The following is a 20,789-nucleotide window of genomic DNA, read 5'->3' as shown; positions in this document are numbered from 1 at the left end:
AAGTCATAAAAATAAATAAAATAACTAATAATAAGCATATTGCACTTCAGCATCTAGCCTTGCCCTCCCCTTTTCACAAGTTACCTCCACATTCAGCAAGGATAAACACATTATGTACCACCTTACAATCTGCTTGAGAGGCTGCCTGCAAAAGCCCCATATCTCCTCCTGGGACATTCCCCACCTTCATGAGGAATGGAGTGCTCTGAATACTCCCCCCACCACAACAGTCCTACTCTTGCATACCTGCCTTTTACCACCATATAGAGGGGGAATTAAGACCCCATTTTCCTCCCAAACACATCTGGCATGAATAAGAGTGGATCTACATTAAGGCCACCCTCCTGTCCTCAACAAATAACCACATTCCCAAATTTGAGAGCTGAACTCCATCCTCATGGTACAGTTGGTACCACTTTGCTTTACTGTATGGCATAAGCATTCATCATATGATCTATAATGTCATTCAGCCTTCCCTTACCCTTTCAACTGCTCTGACTAAAATGGCTAGGCGCCCTTTCTGTCTCTGTACTGTATCTGACCACATTAACCTGACCCTAGGCCATTTCTCTTTCATAGTCATTAAATATCTTCCTATTTTCATTTCTAATGTTTTTACATGTACTTTCTATAGGTCACCCCCCCCCTCCAGCTTATAACAATAAAACATCTGTGGCACCAACAATTTTTGAAGGTGCTCCAGTTCTGCTGTCACTTGGTGTCATCTCATTATATTTTTTTTGGGGGGGTGTAATCCCATTCTTGATAAAACTATATATCAACAACTCAGTAACTTTCTCCTCCAATGGAACCTCTTTTTTCTACTGTGACTATCTTTGTAGTCAACTGATGTAGGAGTTTCTTATGAATCATATGCACTCCAACAATAACAGGAAGGTTGGAATGTGATTAACATTAAGAAATTGTTTTACCATGCAAGTATGTCTTATAAACTGAAGACTTCCAAAACCATGAACTTTTGACCAGGAACCAAGATAGAAGTAACTTTTTATTTGTCCAGCTATAAAAATAAAACAAATGAACAAACAAGTGTTTTCACTCCAACACAATGTTTGTTCATTTAATTTAAAAAATGTTATAAGCCCACCATACCAGCATTTAAATAACATAAACCACATGATTCATAACATCAGAGCAGCAATCAATTTTAAAAACATATATACACATTTTATATTTTGTATTAAAATATTACATTCTAGAAAACATATATAAAATATATATAAAAAGAAAGAGGTCAGTCATAAAGGTCTATTTTACAAAACTAGTTCAGGGAGCAGCAATCATTCAAGCCAGGAATCTCTGTAGAAGTTCTCTCAGTGATCTATGTGTACTTGCACTCCTCAGTGTAGTTCATTACATCATCACCTCTGGTGTTTATACAATGCATGCCACTGTACAACCCATGGGTATGGACCTATCTACGTAGCAGGCATCCTCAAACTTGATCCCTAATATGTCCTGATTGGATGCACTACCAGCCTCCTAAAGGTTGAGTCAGTATTTCTCTTTGATAACAATGCTCCCCTCCCTTTCTCACTTTCATTAGGACATCATCAAATGAAGAATCTATCTGCTTGGTCTACAACATCATTAAAAGACTAGACTGGTCTTTTAGGTATGAAAAGTGGTGGATTAAGTGAAACTCTGCCAGTTGCTTCTTTGGTATGAACCCTATAGGTGACACTCTGACGTTCCATCCTGGTGAAGCTAGAAAGAGGCCTGCCAAGTATCCAGCTTCCATCTCCTTACTGACTTTTGATCGAACTATGACAGGATGTTCTTTGACTGACTTTAAGTTCTTAGGTTCCCTACCTCATCCCAAGCCTCTGGTTGGATTCTAAACCCCACTGAGCACCTTTGCTACTTTATTTGGGTCTCTGTCAGCCAAAAGATTAAACATTCCTTTTTTATTGGCATCAATAAGGTAAAACTTCAGTTGGAGTTTCAAAAATCGAAGAAGGACTAGTTTCTGTCTTTGGCTTGGGCACCAGTACTACAACTTCTCCTCATCTCCTAGCCATATTTTCCACACAACATGAACTGATGAAGGCATGTACAACTTACATATGTGCACTGGTCAGAATAATAAACAAAACAGCCATCCTCACTTATAAAATGTTATGCTAACTGCGAATTGTCCCCCACACACACTTCCCGTGCCTTTCCTCCCCTGACATATGCATAACTGTCAGTCCACAATCTGCTGTGCCTGACCTGCATCAAGCAGGCACAGTACGCATAGGTTCATTATGTCCATCCATGACCAAGGCCAACTGGGGCACTGTTGTCTGGCCCTACTATCCTCCTAAACCACTTGTCACCACTTCACCTGCATGCATTACTGCTATGTGGTTAGGGCAGATCCACATCCCTACCACTCTGTTGCTGCAACCTTCCCCCATCACTACTGCATATATAGAAAATCCTATTTTCCATCATTTTTCCAAGGTTATCCAAATAATCACCTCCCTCCTTTTTTCTATCCCATACCTTTTTTTTTTGTCTTTCTCTGTCTCTTCCTCCCTATTCAACAATAAGAAAACAGCTATACTCCCCTCTGATAATGTGCTCCTTTATTTTCTCTGATATATCTATCATCACTCCTTGGTCAAAGGTAACCATATCAGATATCAGAAATTGTAAATTAAGAAGCCCTGTAGCAGAACATTTTCATAAGGTTCATCATAGCTCAGATGATGGTTTCTCTTTAGTGCTTTGGCTCAGCCTCATTCATTGAGAGGGGGTGATTTTGCCAATGAATTAACTGAACTGGAAAGTAGAATGATATTAAATTATAAGACGTTATGCCCTAGGGGGTTAAACTTGGAGGTAAATTTAATTTTTTAATGCTTTAAAATGTATTAATAAACTTATAGAAAATGTTAAATATTTGTTTAAAGTTAAATATGGTTATATTATAAAGTAGTATTATAAAATGGTATAGTAAGTAACTTGTAAATGTGTTTATTATGAAATAACTTTAAAAGATGTTTTATATTAAACATTTGAATGGTCTTTAAAAGGAATCATTAATTGTATAATCAATTGACTAGTAACTGGGTTCACTGCAATTCCTTGAAGGTGGTAGCACCTAAGCGCTAGAACAAGAGAAATAAAAGATTCTGTTTTATCTGGTGGTCTCATTTCACAGTCGGTGAAAAGAAATTCATTTTTTTGTTGGGGCCAGAGTTGTGTTGCAGTTTTGTGTCAGTAGGAGTTTTCGTTGTTTTTATTATTAGTAACTGGGTTCAGCCTGTATAATAATGACTGTACAGTGGATGTTTGTCATCCTGAGAGGCCAAATGGCCGAGGTACCAGATGTATTGATGCACTTGGATTAAAGAAGTGAAAGAGCAGCCTGGCTTGTTGTATTTTTGGTTTTGAATTCATTTCTGTGTTTATTTATTTGAGATGTCAACCAGCCCAGGTTATTGGTGAGTAATGGTTTCAGTCTTCCCTAGACTTGTCCCACTGCCTTGCTGACTCTTCTTATCAATGTTTACATCCCCCATCTCTCCTCTCTGTAACCCTGTGTGCTGTGTGTCCCTTGCAGCACTGTAACTTTTCACCAATGGCATTATTTGACCCAGAAGGGCTATCAGCTCCCTTATATCTGATCTTATTGTTCCCACCTAATTACCAGGTGCCACTGCATCATCATTGGCATTACCAGACTGTTAAACTGTTGTCTATGCTTTGCCTAGCGATTTTTCTCTCTAGCTTACCCTTTTTCCACAGAGTGCTTTCCATCTTCTGTTCTTTCCTTACCTTAACTAGATTCATGATCCTTCTTAACATGTTTGCCTCTTCTTCACTTTACGTGTCTTGAATTAGCTTTTTTCTTAGGATCATGTAATTGTCCCTCCCTCTCCAGTCTCTCTACCCATACATCAGGAACATCTTTGCCATCTTCTACTGACTCACTATCGGAGACATGGATTCTTCCCTTCTTGCCCTCATCCACATCACTTGCAAAGTCATCACCCTCTCCATTGCTTACTAATTTAGCTATTTGACCCTCTTCTGCTACTCAAGTGTATCCATCCATTTTATGGAAGACAGCTTCTGTCCAAGCTCAGCCTCTTTCCTTGTGCATTCAACATCATGCACTGCATCTGTGCTTCCATGGGCATTTATTAGGCTTATGATCACCAAGGCCTTTACAAGCCTAGCAGTGCAATCAAACCCAATTGTATTGTGTCCCTATGTATCATGGGCATTTATTAGGAGGGGCTATGTTATTTAGGACATTTCTAGAGGTTATGTGGAGGGTATGTAGATTTGAGCATTATTGTTTACCTCCATCTATCAGAAACAAGGCTGACAGACCAGGGATGAATTTCCAATTTACCATCCATTGGTCAAGGTTACACTTAAATACAGTTAGTAATGGACTCTGTTTTGGGCGGCCACGGTGGTGCAGTGGTTAGCATTGCTGCCTCACAGCAAGAGGTTCTCCAGTTCGATCCTCAGCTGGGGTGCCTTCTGTGTGGAGTCTGCATGTCCTCCATGTGGTCATGTGGGTTTCCTCCGGGTGCTTCGGTTTCCTCCCATAGCCCAAAGACATGCTATAGGTGGATTGGATACTCTAAATTGGCCCTAGGTGTGAGTGTGTGAATGTGTGTTCCTTCTGTGGAAGGTTGGGTGCTGGGCTAGCAACTCGACACCGTAAAACTCCACTGCCAATCATGAGCGGTCAGGTGATCCACTGTGGTGACCCCTAACTGGGAAAAGCCAAAAGAAGAAGTATGGACTCTGTTTCACATGGATGGAGAGCCTGTTCCAGAGCATGGGGATCCTCTGAGATACATATCTGTCTCTCCAACATGTCTTATTTATGTCACAAGCAAAATTTAAATCCTTGGATCTAGTGGTTCTGATGCTGTTCATTTTTCAGATATACAAAAGGTCCATCAGAGCTGGAGCTGAGGATGCCTTGTATGCCAGGCATAGATTACTTCTCAGTAACCTGTAGGAGACTGTAAGAGACCAAGTACAAAGATAGAGCTTTAAAGAGATCCATGTAGGACAATGTGTTTATACCCTGGATTCTCCTATTAAGGAACATTTGTGGGCATTCCAAGTGTTGCCTATGTCTGGTCAGGTGCATGCCGAAGGAGGCATTATACTTAAAGATGGGTCTGATAAGGGCCAAATAAAGTGCCACTATGACTTCCTAGGACCCAGATGCCATGCCCTTACTTATAAGTTGGGCAACATGACATGATTTTATTGCTACCTTGGCCAAATGTTGGTCAAAGACCAGATTACTGTCTACATATGTTACCAGATCCATGACTACCAGGTCAACTATTTGAGGTGTCTTATTGATGGAGTAATTAGCTTGGGTGGTAGTTTTCCCAAAAAGCGCTATAATGCATTTCTTGGCATTGAGTTTTAGTTCATGACTTCGGCGCCTGTCATTTGTCTTTTTTAAACCCTCTTGCAAGATGTTTGTTTCATGTAAGGAATCTGTGATAACTCTCAATATGCAGTCAACAGAAGAATGCCAAAGAAGCTTAAAAGTAAGTTGTACAAAACAGTGGTGCAACTGGTACTACTGTATGGTACAGAAACCTGGCCAGTAAAGACAGAGCAGATGAGGAAGCTAGAGGTGATGGAGATGAAGTGCTTGAGATGGGTGCTAGGATGTACATTGTGAAACAGATGAAGGAATGAGGACATAAAAGCAGAAGCCAAAGTAGCTCCAATTGCAAAAAAGGTCAAAGAGAACAGATTATGATGGTTCAGTCACATGTGCAGGAAAGCAGAAGACAATCTGGTGAAAAAGATTTGGGACAGGCAGGAAAAAGGCAAGAGGAAATGAGGGTGTCCAGCAAAGAGGTGGATGGATTGTGTGAGAGAAGACCTGTGACAGTCAAGCATGACTGTCAAAAAAGGTAGGAGAGTGGTATTGAATAGGGAGAGATGGTGACAAGTGACACAACACCCCAACTCCATGTAGAAAATGGGAAAAAGGGGGTTGACAATGATGATGAGGTGTGAACTTGGTCACCCAACGGTCCTTGACATTAGCCTTTACCTCTGAGAAATAAATGCCAAATAGGAGTGGTCCCAGCATAGACCCTTGAGGTACTCCACTGGTGACTGGTCTCTTGGTGAAGGTGGTATCACCAATCTTGTCTTCATGGGTCCTGTCTGTGAGCCAACTGGCAATCCAATGAGTTATGAAGGGGTTTATACCCAGATTAGTGAGCTTGCCAATAAACCCAAGTGGGATATTGTATTGAATGCCTTAGTCAGATCGACTTTGTTTCATTCTACTGGCCCTCTGGCCATTTCATGCAGGAATGGGCATGGCCAGAGTGACTGACATTCCTAATGGTTGTGATTTAGTATGTAAATGGGGCATGACTGACATGCCATGTAGATTTCCCTGTGACATCATGCATACATTGCTTTCCATTATTCATAAATAGTCAGTGCAGTGTAGGATGCAGGCACCCATAGTACCCAAAAATAAAACTTTGCAGTCTCTGACAGAAAAATATAAATGCTAATCTAAATCTACGGAGGAGGCTCCAGAAGTGCTGTGCTTTAATGGTGTTTGGCTTAGCCTCACCTTACCATTGATTCTGTACAGTATGCTATGCTGTCAGAATCCACATTAAGGAAGCAAGCATAGTATCCAGAATTTCCATTTGCTTAACCTAACTGTAGACCACTTACAGTTAGCTTATCATTTAGTTGTAATTATTATGAAAGTCAAAAGTTTTAAGCAAGTTACTCAAAAGCTATAGTGTGGTAGTGGATTCAGATAATTACTTTTGTATTTCATTGGGGAGATTGGGTTGGTGGGTGGGACTGGGGATAGGGCCATGGGGCACAAAATATATAAGTCGCCTTGGCCCCCATATTTCCTTGCTACAGCTCCAACTCAAACAAGTACCAAAATCAAATCCACTGTAAATTTGTTCCCATATTTGTAATCTACCAGTACTGATAGGCTACAGTAGGCATATTTACTGTTGTACCAACCAGAAGAATCTATTTACAAATATTTCTTAGTTAATGGTAGACTAAGATCATGTCTTTAAACCGTACTCTTTACATAACTATTTAGCAAAAATTATTTGTTGTCATTATTTTTTCATGTACATCAACTTTCTTAGTGAATCCATCTGGTGGGGTAACACAGTAAAACAAAACCTACATAAGGATCTTTCTACTTGATGTCTCTTGCATCCGACCAGAATGTGGTAGCATTCAAGTTACTGACTCAAGAATCGGGGAGCAGAGCTAAAAATAATAAGGGATAAAGTCATAACATCTTGAACATGTCCAATTGGAATTTAAATTGTTAACAGAATAAGGATATTTATGTTGAGGTATTTTATGAGAAGACGAATAAATCTATAAAGGCTTGTTTTATTTGGCGACTAATTCTCAGTGTTGTACCACGCACACACGCACAAAAATCACACATTTTACGAGGATGAGAGCACATATTTTGAGGCAAAATCATGGATATTCTTGTAAAGCATTTGCATTTCAAAGGTATGCTTGAAGTTTCCACACTGCACTGCACTGTGTATACCGAATGGTAACATACCGTGAAATGTAATCAGAGGATTTTGCTTGCTGCTGAGTTCAGTCAGTTGTTCAGCGTGCAGTTATTCTTTTCTGTGATTGTATTTCTATGTGTCAACCTGTCAAACACATTTTAAGAAGCTTTACACTCACTACAGGCTGAAGGCAAATTTGTACCCTGACTTGTACTTCTACGAAGTGCAAGCCCATAATGACCTGCTGCATATACTGCACTCAGTCTTTTTGCATTTCCGGTTTTAAGTATGAGATTTTGTTTGTGTTATACATTTTGGTCTGGAAGGGTTGAGTGCAAGGTGTGAGACAGCTGGTAAATGGAAAAATAATTACTGTCCCGGACCAAGAAGGAGCAGGTGTCTAATTGGAAGCAATCTCTCCTTAGCCTGAACAAGCACTAGTGAAATCCTCCAGTCCAAACCGAGTCCAAACTGCCCACATCTACAAAGACAGTCATAAGGCCTTCTTCACATATGTGCTCAATCTCAAGGGAAGCACCCAGATCTGCTCAGAACTGGTGGTCAAGGACACCACATACACAAACGCTGTAGATATAGCCAACCTGCTGGTAGACAAGTTCAGTGAAAACTTCACTCCTCTATCCCCCCATCAGTAAAACAGGGCATCCCCAGTACCTGCCCCCCTCCTCTTATCTCTAGGGAGCAAGTTATCACTGCCCTCTCAAAGGCAAAAAATACAGCCCCCATGGGACCCGATAACATCCCAGGCTGCATCCTACATGAACTCAAGCAGGAAATTGCAGCACCATTAGGCACCGTATTCAACCAAAGCCTGAGGACAGCTGCTGTCATCCCCTGGCACAAAGGTGGAGCATCCACAGATCCAGGTAATTATAGATTCAGCAGCCTAACTAGCCTGATCTCCAAGGCCATGGAGAGGATTATCATGGACCTCATTAACAAGGACATTAGCAACCTCCAGACACTTGATCCCACACAGTTTTATTTTTGTCAAGGGGAGGTCATGCCTGTTAAATTTGGTCGACTTTTTTGAGACAGTCACCAAAGTCATGGATGGGGAAAGACAGTGCACACTGCCCACCTTGACCTGGCCAAAGCCTTCGATACTATTCCCCACTCAGGTATAATAGATAAACTCTCTCAACTAGGCATCAATCCATATGTTACCAGATGGGTAGCAAACTGGCTCACTGATAGAACCCATCTAGTCAAAATAGGGAAAGCCACCTCAAGTAGTAGACCTGTAACAAGTAGTGTACCCCAGGGATCAGTCTTGGGACCTCTGCTGTTTGGGATATACTTCTTAGAGGTGCAGGCCAAATGTAGTGGGCTATGACTGACCAAGTTTGCAGATAACTGCAAGCTGAGTGCTGTCATCAATTCCCCTAGTGATGTGGATATCCTCTAAGAGGGTCTCACCCAAACAAATGACTGGTGCCCGAAACATGGCTTCAAACTGAATGCCAAAAAATGCATCATCATCCCTTTTGGGGAGAGTGATGTCCCCACAAATGATCACATTGATAATAAGGTACTAAGCACGCAATCAGTCATGAGGGACTTGGGCACCCAGGTTGATAGCAAATTGACTTTTGACCACCATATTGCCTTCATTGTATGGAAAGCTTTCCACATGGCCCACCCCATTAGTAAGGGTATCTCATCCAGGGACAAGGTGGTCATAACATCCCTGTATTCTTCCCTTATAAGAACCATTATTGAATACAATACCCCTTTTGGCATGTACCTCACAAAGCACATGCAGCAGCTGGAAAGACCACAGAGGTTCTTCACCCGGAGAATCCAGGGCCTCAAACATCTAACCTACACAGATAGGCTAAAAGCCCTGTCCCTCTACTCAGTCTCATACAAATTCCTCAGAGGTGACCTCTGTCTGGCATACAAAGCAATCTCAGACCCCGCCGTCATGGGACTGCTGCATATCCAAAAGTCAAGCTCCACTTGAATAAGCCACAAGCATGACCTCAACCTGGTCTGTGACATCAATAGGACTTGTTGGTGGGACAGATTTGTGCCCCAGAGACTCCCCCTTTTGTGGAATAGACTCCCTCTCCATGTAAAGCAGAGTACCTCATTAAACCTTTTTAAGTGCAACCTGGATAACTAGACAGGGAACAGAAAATACACCCCTGGGATCCCACTTGTGTTACTGCTGGACAGTGGCAAAGGGTGCTGACCTGTTGGAACATGGGCTAAATTCTTGGCTAGGCTTGTAAAGTCCTCAGGGGCAATAGCCTAGTAACTTCCTATGATCCTATAAGTGCTAATAAAGAATGTTTTTAGATATCAGTATGTATCATGTAATACAGCATGTACACGTTTTACAGTTAAATTGTAAAGTAATATTGATTTGATGGAACTAAGAATGTTGCACCACAGCAGTGCAGCATAATTCAGATAAGTGTGTGAAATGATACTAACAACACAACTTAACATTTTCCAGGATTCATGTCATGAAACATTCATGAAACCACCTCACATGAAAATAAATCCAAAGCCAATGAAACCAGTAATTTCATGGATTGAACACCACACATAATTAAACCTGAAAGAAAGGAAAACCATGGATGCAACAAAGCATGGGAAGACGGTTCAGTATTATCATTTGAACACCCCATACATCCCCTTGTTATGTATATCCACAGCTGCATGAGCTTCCCCTTTGCATTTATTTTCAAATTATCACTATAAATACTGTATTTGCCCTGTCTCTGTTTAGTGAATTAGTGAATTAACAAGTCTGCAGTATCAGCTTGCTTTTCCAGATGAATATTCATGCGGCCGAGAAACACATGAAAATGTTTACTCGTGACTTAAAGTGTGACATCAACCTGCTCTTGGGTGTTGTGCGGGGTTTGGGTGGTGCTTGCTACTGCGCATCTGGAAGGCCAGTAAAGTAAAACAAAGCCATGTAGTCCAGGTAGGCGGTATGCACAATTTTCCCTTCATCCATTTCCTTGATGACCTTCTCAAATCACTACAACATATTTAACATCACAACAACAACAACAAACAATTCCTGATGGTCATAATCCTTGCACAGTTTAACTGATCACATGAGAAGAAAAGAAGAAACATCAGTAGAAAAGACAACATCAAAGCACACCCCATGTTTTAGTAACTTAATAGCTACCTCAAGTAACACCTATAGTCTCAGCCAGATTATTTATATGTGACCATGTGTTAAACTACTCAAAATTAATGGTCCTTGATAAATCATTATAATATAATCTTCTACAAAGCTCATTGCCCCTATATTGTTATAATGTACTCCACTAAACCACTGTTAAACTGTACCCATCTCTAACAGTTCATATAAAACCCCACAACTTACCACCTTTGCGTACTGTGCATTCAACTTTCCTTTGACAAGATCACAAAACCTTCCATTACATTGATTTACCCAGTATTAACAGGTATAGTAAACCTGTTAAACCCCACTTCTTTTGTGATTATAGAATTATGTACCAAGCAAGGCATACAGGACCAGAGAGATTCTGCAGTTTTGTTCATACATTGGTGCGAAAAAATTTTTTCAATAATAAATCTTTATTGTTTTACCAATTGTTCATACGAATTAAACAAAAAACAAACAAATAATACCCAAATAAAGCTTCTAACAACCATACTACAATATATGTACACTATTTACATGAATGCTTCCATCAGTTAAACAAAATCAATAAAGAAGAGAAAGGAACATCTGACAAAGAGAATCAAAAGATCTAATATCATTATAATGAATTGTTATTACTAGCTTTCAATAAGTATATCCAGGGGTTAAAATGGATTCGGTACATTAAGCCAATACAATGTTGAAAATTTGTTCCCATATTTTCAGATTATTTATATTTCTTCAATGATCCTTAATTAGTAGTTTGTGTGCTAAAATATGTTTCATCGCTAAACTTTTAAAGTTTTCCCATGAAGTTTGAGATGGATTCAACCAATTTGTAGCTATATAAAGTTTCATTAACAAGAAAATATTTATAAGTATAATCATTTGGGTTCTATCCAAGTTATTGGGAGGGATATGTAAAATCATAAATTCCCAAGAAAGTGTAGAATGTTGCTAACCCATCTTTTGTAGTTGAATTTTTAAGGAGTTCCAAAGTTTATATATACATTTACAGCTCTAGAACATGTGCAAGAGATCCGCCATTTGATCTTTACAGTATGGACATTTAGGCGAGTTTTTAGAGTTGAATTTATGCAAGCTAAGACGTGTGTAGTAGGCATTATTAAATATCATCAGTTGGGTAAATATTAACTTTTGAAAAGAGATTGATTTTATTGTTAAGTTAATTGCTTTTAATATTTTATTTTCTTCTATCAATGGTATTTTTTCTTTCCAATATTTTGACAAGAGTATTTGATTTTGGTATTTCAAATCTTTTACCAGTTTACTTGTAGAAGTTATAAATTTGGTATCCTGTCTAAGAGTTAACCATAAATTTGAACAGTTAGTTAAAGTTTCGTCATTGATTCTAAAGTCTCTGAAGTAACTTATGGAAAGATCCTTTAATTGTCTCAGTATGATTAAGTAAGATTTAGGGAGATTCATCCCCTGTAATATATCATGTGTTGAGAGATTAAGATATGGGTACATATCAAGTAAAGTTAAATTAACTATAAGTGGATATTTTTTAAGATCTATTAATTGATTATTGATTTTCAGGTTTGGGTTCTTATGAAAAGGTTGAAAAATCATCATATGTTGCAAGAAATTTAATGATTGGAAAAAAATTTGTATTAAAGTTATATATACTCTAATGTGCTCCATTAAGGCATATAATTTAAGTGCATCTTTGCTTAAAAAAGGTAATGCTTTAGGATTAATATTCAAACTTGCAACATGTTTATGATTCATAACCACCCATTTAGGTGACCATTTATTACTAGATATCTCATAGTTAGCTATTCTTAAAATTCTATTAGAATTTATTATTAAATAGTATATTTCAAAATTAGGTAAATCTAGACCTCCTTTATTTTTCGGAGTCATCAATTTATCATATGATATTCTAGTTTTCCTAGGTGGTGCGAAAATTTTAATCAAGTACCATGCTGTATATTAAACAGTACCAAGCAGCAATTTATTACACACAATGCTCTACAATGCTCAGTCACAACCTTTATCCAGTACATATTTTTTCCTGTGTGATTTTTGTCTCCATTCCTGCCAACCCTCAAGCCAACACCCACCCCCCAATTAAAAAGGGCCCATTTATTCCTTTGCACAAGAATTTCACAAAGGATCAGAGTGAGAGTTGTATGAAGTGATCAGGGTGCTTCTTTATGCCTTTACCAGTATTCTAGCCATGAGGGTATTTGGAATGACATGGCCTAATTATGCTCTTGCATATGGGGATGTGCAATCCACATCAGTGAGGAGGCCACACAATGTCTTTCCCATGCAAATGCATGCTTCTGCACACCTATCATACCTCTCAAGCTCATAGAGTAAGACATCTGGACAAAGTAATGAATAAAGTAGTACAAATAGAGGCAATTTTTAAATATTGCTCTTACAAACTTAGAAAGTTGGTAGAATAACAGGTTTTGCATTAGCCTGAATTTTCTGAAGGGTGTGAAGTCTAAAACTCAAATGTCTGTCATTATTTTCTAACTTCAGTCTTTAATGATTTGCCACTAATTTGCCAGAAAGCCACAATTTTATGAAAAACAGACCAAAATATAAGGCAAAAATCTGGATATTCTGCGAAAATCTGTACAGTTGAGAGGTATTTTTATTTATTTTATTTTACATTTGTTGACCGGGCTAGTCTAACTGGAATACAAATCCATTTTCAGTAGAGGCCCGGGGAGAAAAGCTCCAACACAAACACAATATGTATAAGAAAAAGTTGTCACAATTCAGAAAAGTGTAAAGTAGTTGAAAAGTTCTGAACAGGTACAGCCATATAGGCTTGATGCAGTTGTCATTACAAGAGTACATAGCTCATGATGAGGAGATATGAAAAGCAAAAATAAAATACAAAACAGTTGTTTACTTATAGAAACAGAAAAAAATAGGATAAAAAAGATGTTTATTTATACAAATGTACCATGTGATATAGTGAAATACAAGGTTTATAGGAGACAGCAAGAGGATGTCATTAGTTAGAACATAATAATATTAGATGCAGAGAGCACATAGGAAATCGAAGAAAGAAGAAAGACAGTTAGTCAGGGTTAGTACAAGGGCATAACCAATGAGTACTGATAAATAGTTTTAGTTTCTGTTTAAAAAGTGTTATAGAGGTTAGGGATAGGAGTTCAGAGGGAAGCATGTTCCAGTGTTTGCCTACAGAGTTAGAGAACAAAGAATCTCCAGCTGAGTTATTGGATCTGCTAGTGGTAATAAGTAGCTTATTAGAAAAGCGTAAATTCTTAAGATTGTTGTAGGGGGTAATGAGAGTAGTCAGGATAGGAGTATAGGTGGGGTAGTGCAGACTCTTATGGATATTTCAAGCTGGTGAAATAGTAATTGGTTTTAGAACTCTAGCCATCCTAATTGTTTTAGGTTGTTGCAATGATGTGTTCTAAAAGGAGAACCAGTGGCAAATCTAGCAATACTATGATAGGAGGTAGCAAGTCTGTTGAGGTTGTTTTTTGAGAGATTGGTATATATGGGTGAAGCATAGAGTAGGGTAGAGATTAAATGAGTTCTAGCTATAGTGGTTTTGGCTGAAGGAGTAAGAAAGGGTTTGATTCTATAAAGGGATCCCAGTTTCTTATTTACTGTTTTTATAGTGATGTTAATATGAGTATCGAAGTTTAGGTTATTATCTATGGTTATTCCAAGAAGTTTAGTGGTTGGGTCAGGAGATATGAGTCCCGTTCTTGGATATAAGAGTGAAGTGAAGAGGGGTTGACCTGCAAGTAGGAGTAAAAAGTAGCAGTTTAGTTTTTTTAGGGTTAAGTAGGAGGCATCGGCTTAAAAACCATTGCTCAACTGTATTGAATGCTTTTTGTGTAAGGGACTGTAGCTCGGAAGGAGTATTAGCTGAGCAAATAATGGTGGAGTCGTCTGCATATTGAATGCAGGTTGCATGAGGAATTGCTAGGTGGAGGTCATTAATGAAAATGGAAAATAGCAGTGGGCCTAATATGGAGCCCTGGGGAACACCAAGGGAAATGAGGAGGTGAGAAGATAGATTTTTTTCCCATAGTACTGCTTGTTGTCTATTGTCTAAGTAAGATTTAAACCATTTTAAGGCTAGAGTATCAAGAGAAAGAGATTTAAGTATTTCTGTAAGGAGCTGGTGGTTAACCATGTCAAAATCCTTAGATAAATCAATGAAGACAGAAGAGGAAAGAGTAGTATTATTATTACAGTTTAAATTTATGCAGTCTGTGAAGGAAAGTAGAGCTGTGGTGGCACTGTGATTAGGTCTAAACCCATGTTGACAGTTGGCCAGTAGGTTATTTTCGATAAGATGGGTGAGTAGTTGCTTATGATACATTTTTCCATAATTTTTGCCAGTGGAGAGAGTAGAGCTATTGGTCTATAGTTTGAAATGTCAATGGAGTTTCCGCCTTTATGTAGGGGGATAATGTGTGAGATTTTCCAGATAGATGGGATATTTCCTTCTGTTATCATTCTGTTTATTAGTATGGAAATGGGGGAGGCTATGGCTTTGGCACCTTTTTTGCAGGTATTCTGCAGGCAGTTTGTCAGCAGATGGGGTAGTAGGTTTTAGTTTTTCTAGAAGAGAGCAAATGAAGGAAGTAGGAACAGGTTTTAGCTGAAATGATGGAATTGGGTCAGTCGGTGAGGTGGTTAGATTAGGGGAACTTGGAGATAATTGCTTAGCTAGTGTTTGAATGGCATCTGTAAAGAAAGAATTGAAGGCATTGGAAGTTTGTGTTGGATTCTCATGGTTAGAGCCTTGTGGGCTAGGTGTAATAGACTGGCCTGGGTGTAGGAGTTTGTTGATGCTGGACCAAAATTTTTGTGGATTCCTTTGGTTAGTTTGTTGTAGTTGGATATAAAAGTTTTTTTTATCTAAGAGGACAGCTTTTTTAGTAGTATTTCTCAGTTGTCTAAAGGTTTGGTGGTCTGTTGAATTCCTAGTAGTGTGCCATTTTGCCCAAGATTTGTTTCTAAGGAGGATTTTCTGTCTAGTAGCTGTAGTGAGCCATGGGGCAGGTTTAGCCTTATTTCTAATAGAGCGTACTGGGGCATGATGGTCAAGGATGGCTAAGAATGCGGAATTAAAGTAGTCAACTGCTTCATCTAAAGGGAGTATTTTTAGTGGTGACCAATTGCAGTGTTTGAGTTCTAGCTGGAAAAGTTCAGTGTTAAAAATTTTTTAGTCCGTATTGTCTGATAGGAATTTGGGTGAGGTATGCTAGTTTTGTGTCTGATGATATATGTGAGTGAGTGGTCACTCAGATCATCAGGGAGGGTGCCTGCTTTGTATGTGTGATGTGGAGAGTTTATAAGAATTCATTCTAATGTGGTTTCCTTGTTGTTGGTTTTATTAATTCTTGTAGGGGAGGTGATGACTTGTGAGAAGCCATAAAGATTAATATGGGTGGTGGGATGAGGGGTACTACAGGACTTCCAGTCAATGTTAAAGTCTCCAAGGACTAAAGTTTCTTGTGGAAGATTAGTTGATAGTCAATTGAGAATACTTTCAAGGGTGTAAATGTTATTTCCAGGGGGAAGGTAAATACAAGCAATGTTTATGGATTTGAATTTGTTGACTTGAAGTTTAGTGACAAGGATTTCAGCATTATTAAATATAGGTTGGTTTATGTTTGAAGTGGCAAATTGTAGATTATTTCTATAGAGGACTGCAACACCCCCTCCCTTTTTGTTAATACGGTCTAATCTGAGGATACTGTAGCCAGGTGGGGTAATTTCATTGTCATTAATGGAAGGTTTAAGCCATGTTTCAGATAAACATAAGATGTCAAATTGGTAGCGTTGTAACAGGGCATGAATATGGGTAATCTTGTTGTTAATGCTACGAATGTTAAGATGTGCTAAAGAGAGGGAGTTTGGAGGTTTAATAGGAATATGTGTATTAGTTATGTTAGAGTTGCCTAGTTCAGTGGCAGGAATATTGTTTGGGCCGGGATATGTTGGCTGTTACCACTAGGTTGTGACTTGGCAAGCCTAACACCCATCCCAAGACAAAACATTTGCATTGTTGATCCTCCTCCTAAGGATTATGACAGTGTATAGCCAGCTTTTCTTCACCCTCACTCCAGAATGGGCACACCTATCCTCCTCTAACAACTCCTTCAGGCACCCAAAAGCCATTAATCAAACTGGGATCACCAAACTTGTAGCCATTACTTCATCTGTCTACACCATCACACCAGGCTTAATCAACACATTTTGTAAACAATCAGTCAAAATCGCCTCATTCTGAAATCCTGCTCCTCCCAAATATTTGCTGGTATAATTATATGCTTTGCAATGAGCATTTTTTTGCATGTCTGATACTTGACTCTTTCTCCTTCCAGGCCATGTTTTGTCCCCCCCCCTCCACCACCACCACCAGCACAGATCAGCTAGCTTACCTTCTTCAGGCAATTACATGTTTAGCTTAACAACAAAGAAACACTCTCAAAATTTCCCACACTCAGTTTTACTCTTTATACAAATTATATATGCAGTCATGAAGGAGTTCCTATATCTGTCCTGTGCTATCTACCACCTGTAGCATAATCTGCTTTCTTTCAAGGATCAGTATGTATGGACTTCCTTGCAAGCTGCTGCCACAGAAAGTAATTTAAAAACATAGAATTTCCTCATTTCTCTGCTGCATAACATAACAAGGCATCCCTGTCTAAAGTACAGCAGCCGCCAAACAGAACTCCACAAAACAACTGTTTTCCACCCCCACCCACATCCACAAAGAAGGCCAAGGTTCAAACAGCAGACTGCCCACAAAAAAATCCCCAAATGTCCTTGCTGCACATTATCTGATTCCCACTCGGTAGCTGAAGCCACAGCAAAACAACAGTAGAAAACAAGGTACAAATGCACAGCACTGCCTGTGCCCCAGACCATGTCCACTGCACTGTTCCACACCCACCCCTTAAAGCTTGCAGACATTTCCCAGGTCATCCTCTTCATTTATCTCCTCGATAACACATGAGCTTCCCGTTTGTGATGTATAATGTTTGCAGCTAAAATTATGTCACTAAGGTTTGTTTTCATTTATATAAAGGTATGATTGCCTATGTAATACGTGATACTTTAATAAAGATGTTTCTTGTTTTAAAAAAATAACACGGTAGCTTCTTGGAACCAGCTTTTTCATTGATCCAACGTGGATGTTCTAGACCTTCATGCCATGACTGTTCCCAGTAATAATATAACAAGCTAAAAACAGGTACAAGTTCGATGAGTTGCTTCCATGGAAAAGAACAAGTCTCAGGGTTGCCTGTTCTTTTTTCCCTTGAGCCTGCTCAGCCAATTGTTTTACCAACTGACTTAAGCTGACCTATTCTATTACTTTCCACCTGTCCCACAACTGTCCCTTTTCATAATGTTGCCCACCCCCTTCTTCCATTTACTGAACGCTGATCATGCCACCTCACCATACAATGCTTTTTTAAAGTTTTTGAAACTATCTGTGGCTGAGAAGGATAAAGCAGGTTACATACCTGAGTGAAGTCAATGCTCAGTGAATTTTCAGTCTCTTCAGCATTGCAGTTAAGGTCTGACATCCACAAGCAGAAGTGCTTCTGGAAAGCATAACTCTGTGAGGTATTAACAATAAGAGCAGATCAAAAGAGATAGATGTGCAGCAATGTAACACCAAGGTTACTTACTCACCCTGCTTCAGTCAGCTTTGGTCAGTATTTTTTCAGTAATAAAATGTCCTTCTGAGCATTGTCTTAGCACATAAAGCTAACATTTACTCAGCCAAGCTTCAGTTCACTGGTAAAACACTCAAACTTCAAAACTGTAAGTGACTAAATGCATTAATGTAGAAATTGGATGAGCAGTACAGAAAAGTGGAACACTGCAGCTGATGGTGAGAAGGCCTGCAAACTTCTGCAAGGGTCTTGCTGTCAAGGATATACTGCTACAGTGAGCACCAGACACAGACATAAAGTACTCTTTTACTTTGGGTATGGCATGGATGGCTTCTTGCAGTAGTATAAGGCAGAGTCCTATGCTGTATGTCATCCGTAACAAGACAGCAGGGCTGTAGACAGGCATTAGAAAACACTTTGTAGGACTGATTTTCCAAACCGAGCTCTGCTCCAAGAATGGGCATGTAATTTTTAGTGTTTTTCTCATGTGTAGGCAAGGCATCCATCCAAGTTACCAACTGATAAAAGTCCTCTGCAGCCATTATTAAATATGGAAGCACAAGTGTCACTTGCTCTGGTGCAGTGAAAAGTAAAACCCCTGTTAGAGGTTTCTCTTACTTGCCATACCAACAAGCAGTGCACTGACTGAGTACCACATTATTGCAGGAAACACTGCTGCAAAACTATATATGTTTTTTTGTTTTCTTTTGGCCTGGGACACGAATGAAAAAGATCCCATCTATAAGTTCACCTAACTGGTTTTTAGATAATTAAATAAAACAAGTAAATAGATAAATAAAATAGCCACTTAAACACTCAATGTATTTAATGTCAGGAAAGTTTTGCTTGACTTGTGAAAGAAAACAGCTGGTTTGATTTTCTAATGGCCTTTCTTCTATTAAGGTAGTAGCTAGGCTGTCAGTCTTTAGCTCCCTTTTCTCTTCTTGAGGAAAGAAAAATGAAAGTTTTACACAGCAATTCAGAGTAAAAGCAAAACTATTTTGACATTAGTACATTAGATCTTAAAGAGTTGATGGCCTCAAATGGTTGAAGTTTATACATTCTGGCAGAAGTCCCAGTGGAAAAGAGTGATATTTTTGAGAACAGTTTAGTTCAACCACAGAAGCCAGTTGAAAGAGATTTACAATTAATTTTCTATAATGAAATTCAGATCCCACACAAAACAGAGTGAATGTTTACATGACCTTCAGACTCCTTTGAGAAAATATTTAATGCAGAGTCAGAAAAAAATACAGCTCAACAGGGCTGCATGCTGTAATAGCAGAAAGGTGAAACCTTGATAAGGAAATCCTGAGATGAAAAAGAGTATATAGGTAGTCCAAGTATGGCAGAATATAGAAGTCATGTGGCCATACTCAGTTTATGGATGCCTAAGCTGAAACTCTCCTCCATGTTATTAAATGGAATTTCAGGTAGAAGGTTCTCTGGCCTTTTTTTCATATTTATTTATTATTATTTATTTATTTTTTTTGCATACGTTTTGCAGAAAAGGATAAGCAGTCGCTTATTAGTGAATAGTGATCAAGGGATGGATATTCTAGGGTTTAATGCTCAGGTGAAGAATTCTGACTTGTTGTTAAGACCACACGACTTTAGAATATTAGTAGACACAAAAGCAAGCATAAGTATATTTATCTTGTCTGCAGCTCATCCCTCCTTTGACCATCTGTGTCTTACCAAGATGAGAACCCAGCTTAGCTTTCAACAAAACTTTCTGAATTAGAGAAAAGGGAGGAGGGCCTGACATACCTCTCAACTGTACAGATTTTAGCAGAATGTCCAGATTTTTGCCTCATATTTTTAGTCCGTTTCTCATAAAATTGTGGTTTTCTGACAAATCATTGAGGTTTAAAGTCAGAAAATAATGGCAGACATTTGAGTTTTAGACTTCATACCCTTCAGAAAACTCATGTTAATGTAAAACCTGTAATTCTATCAATTTTCTAAGTTTTTAGGAGCACTATTTAAAAATGTCCCTATTTTTGGGCCTTTGTCCCCCATTATTGGTGACTTTGTTCAGATGTTTAGCTCTAAGAGGTTGAGAGGTAGGGGGCATGCATAGAGTAGTAGACTGCTGTTCCAATACATCAAATATGCTTTTCTTTTTAAGGTTAAGTAACTTAGCATATGAGAACAAAACTTTTGAACCTGAATATTTATTTTGGTGGGCTATAATGGGCAAGAATGTTGCTCTGTTGCAGACCTCTCAACTGTCACTGTTTTGGAGAAATATAATTATTTTCAGGCCTGATTTACCCCTGCACATGATGTACCAATTTTTGGAGTTTATGTCCCTATTTTCTGGCTTGATTTGTCCCTTCACACATTATTTGAACCACCCCCATCATTTCTGTCAGTCTATTTCTTAAGTATGTGTTTCTAATTAGTGTC

Source organism: Protopterus annectens, chromosome 2.part0, assembly GCF_019279795.1.
Source record: "Protopterus annectens isolate FY-2018-M chromosome 2.part0, PAN1.0, whole genome shotgun sequence".
Taxonomy (NCBI): Eukaryota; Metazoa; Chordata; order Ceratodontiformes; family Protopteridae; genus Protopterus; species Protopterus annectens.
Note: the sequence above shows the minus strand (reverse complement) of the source record.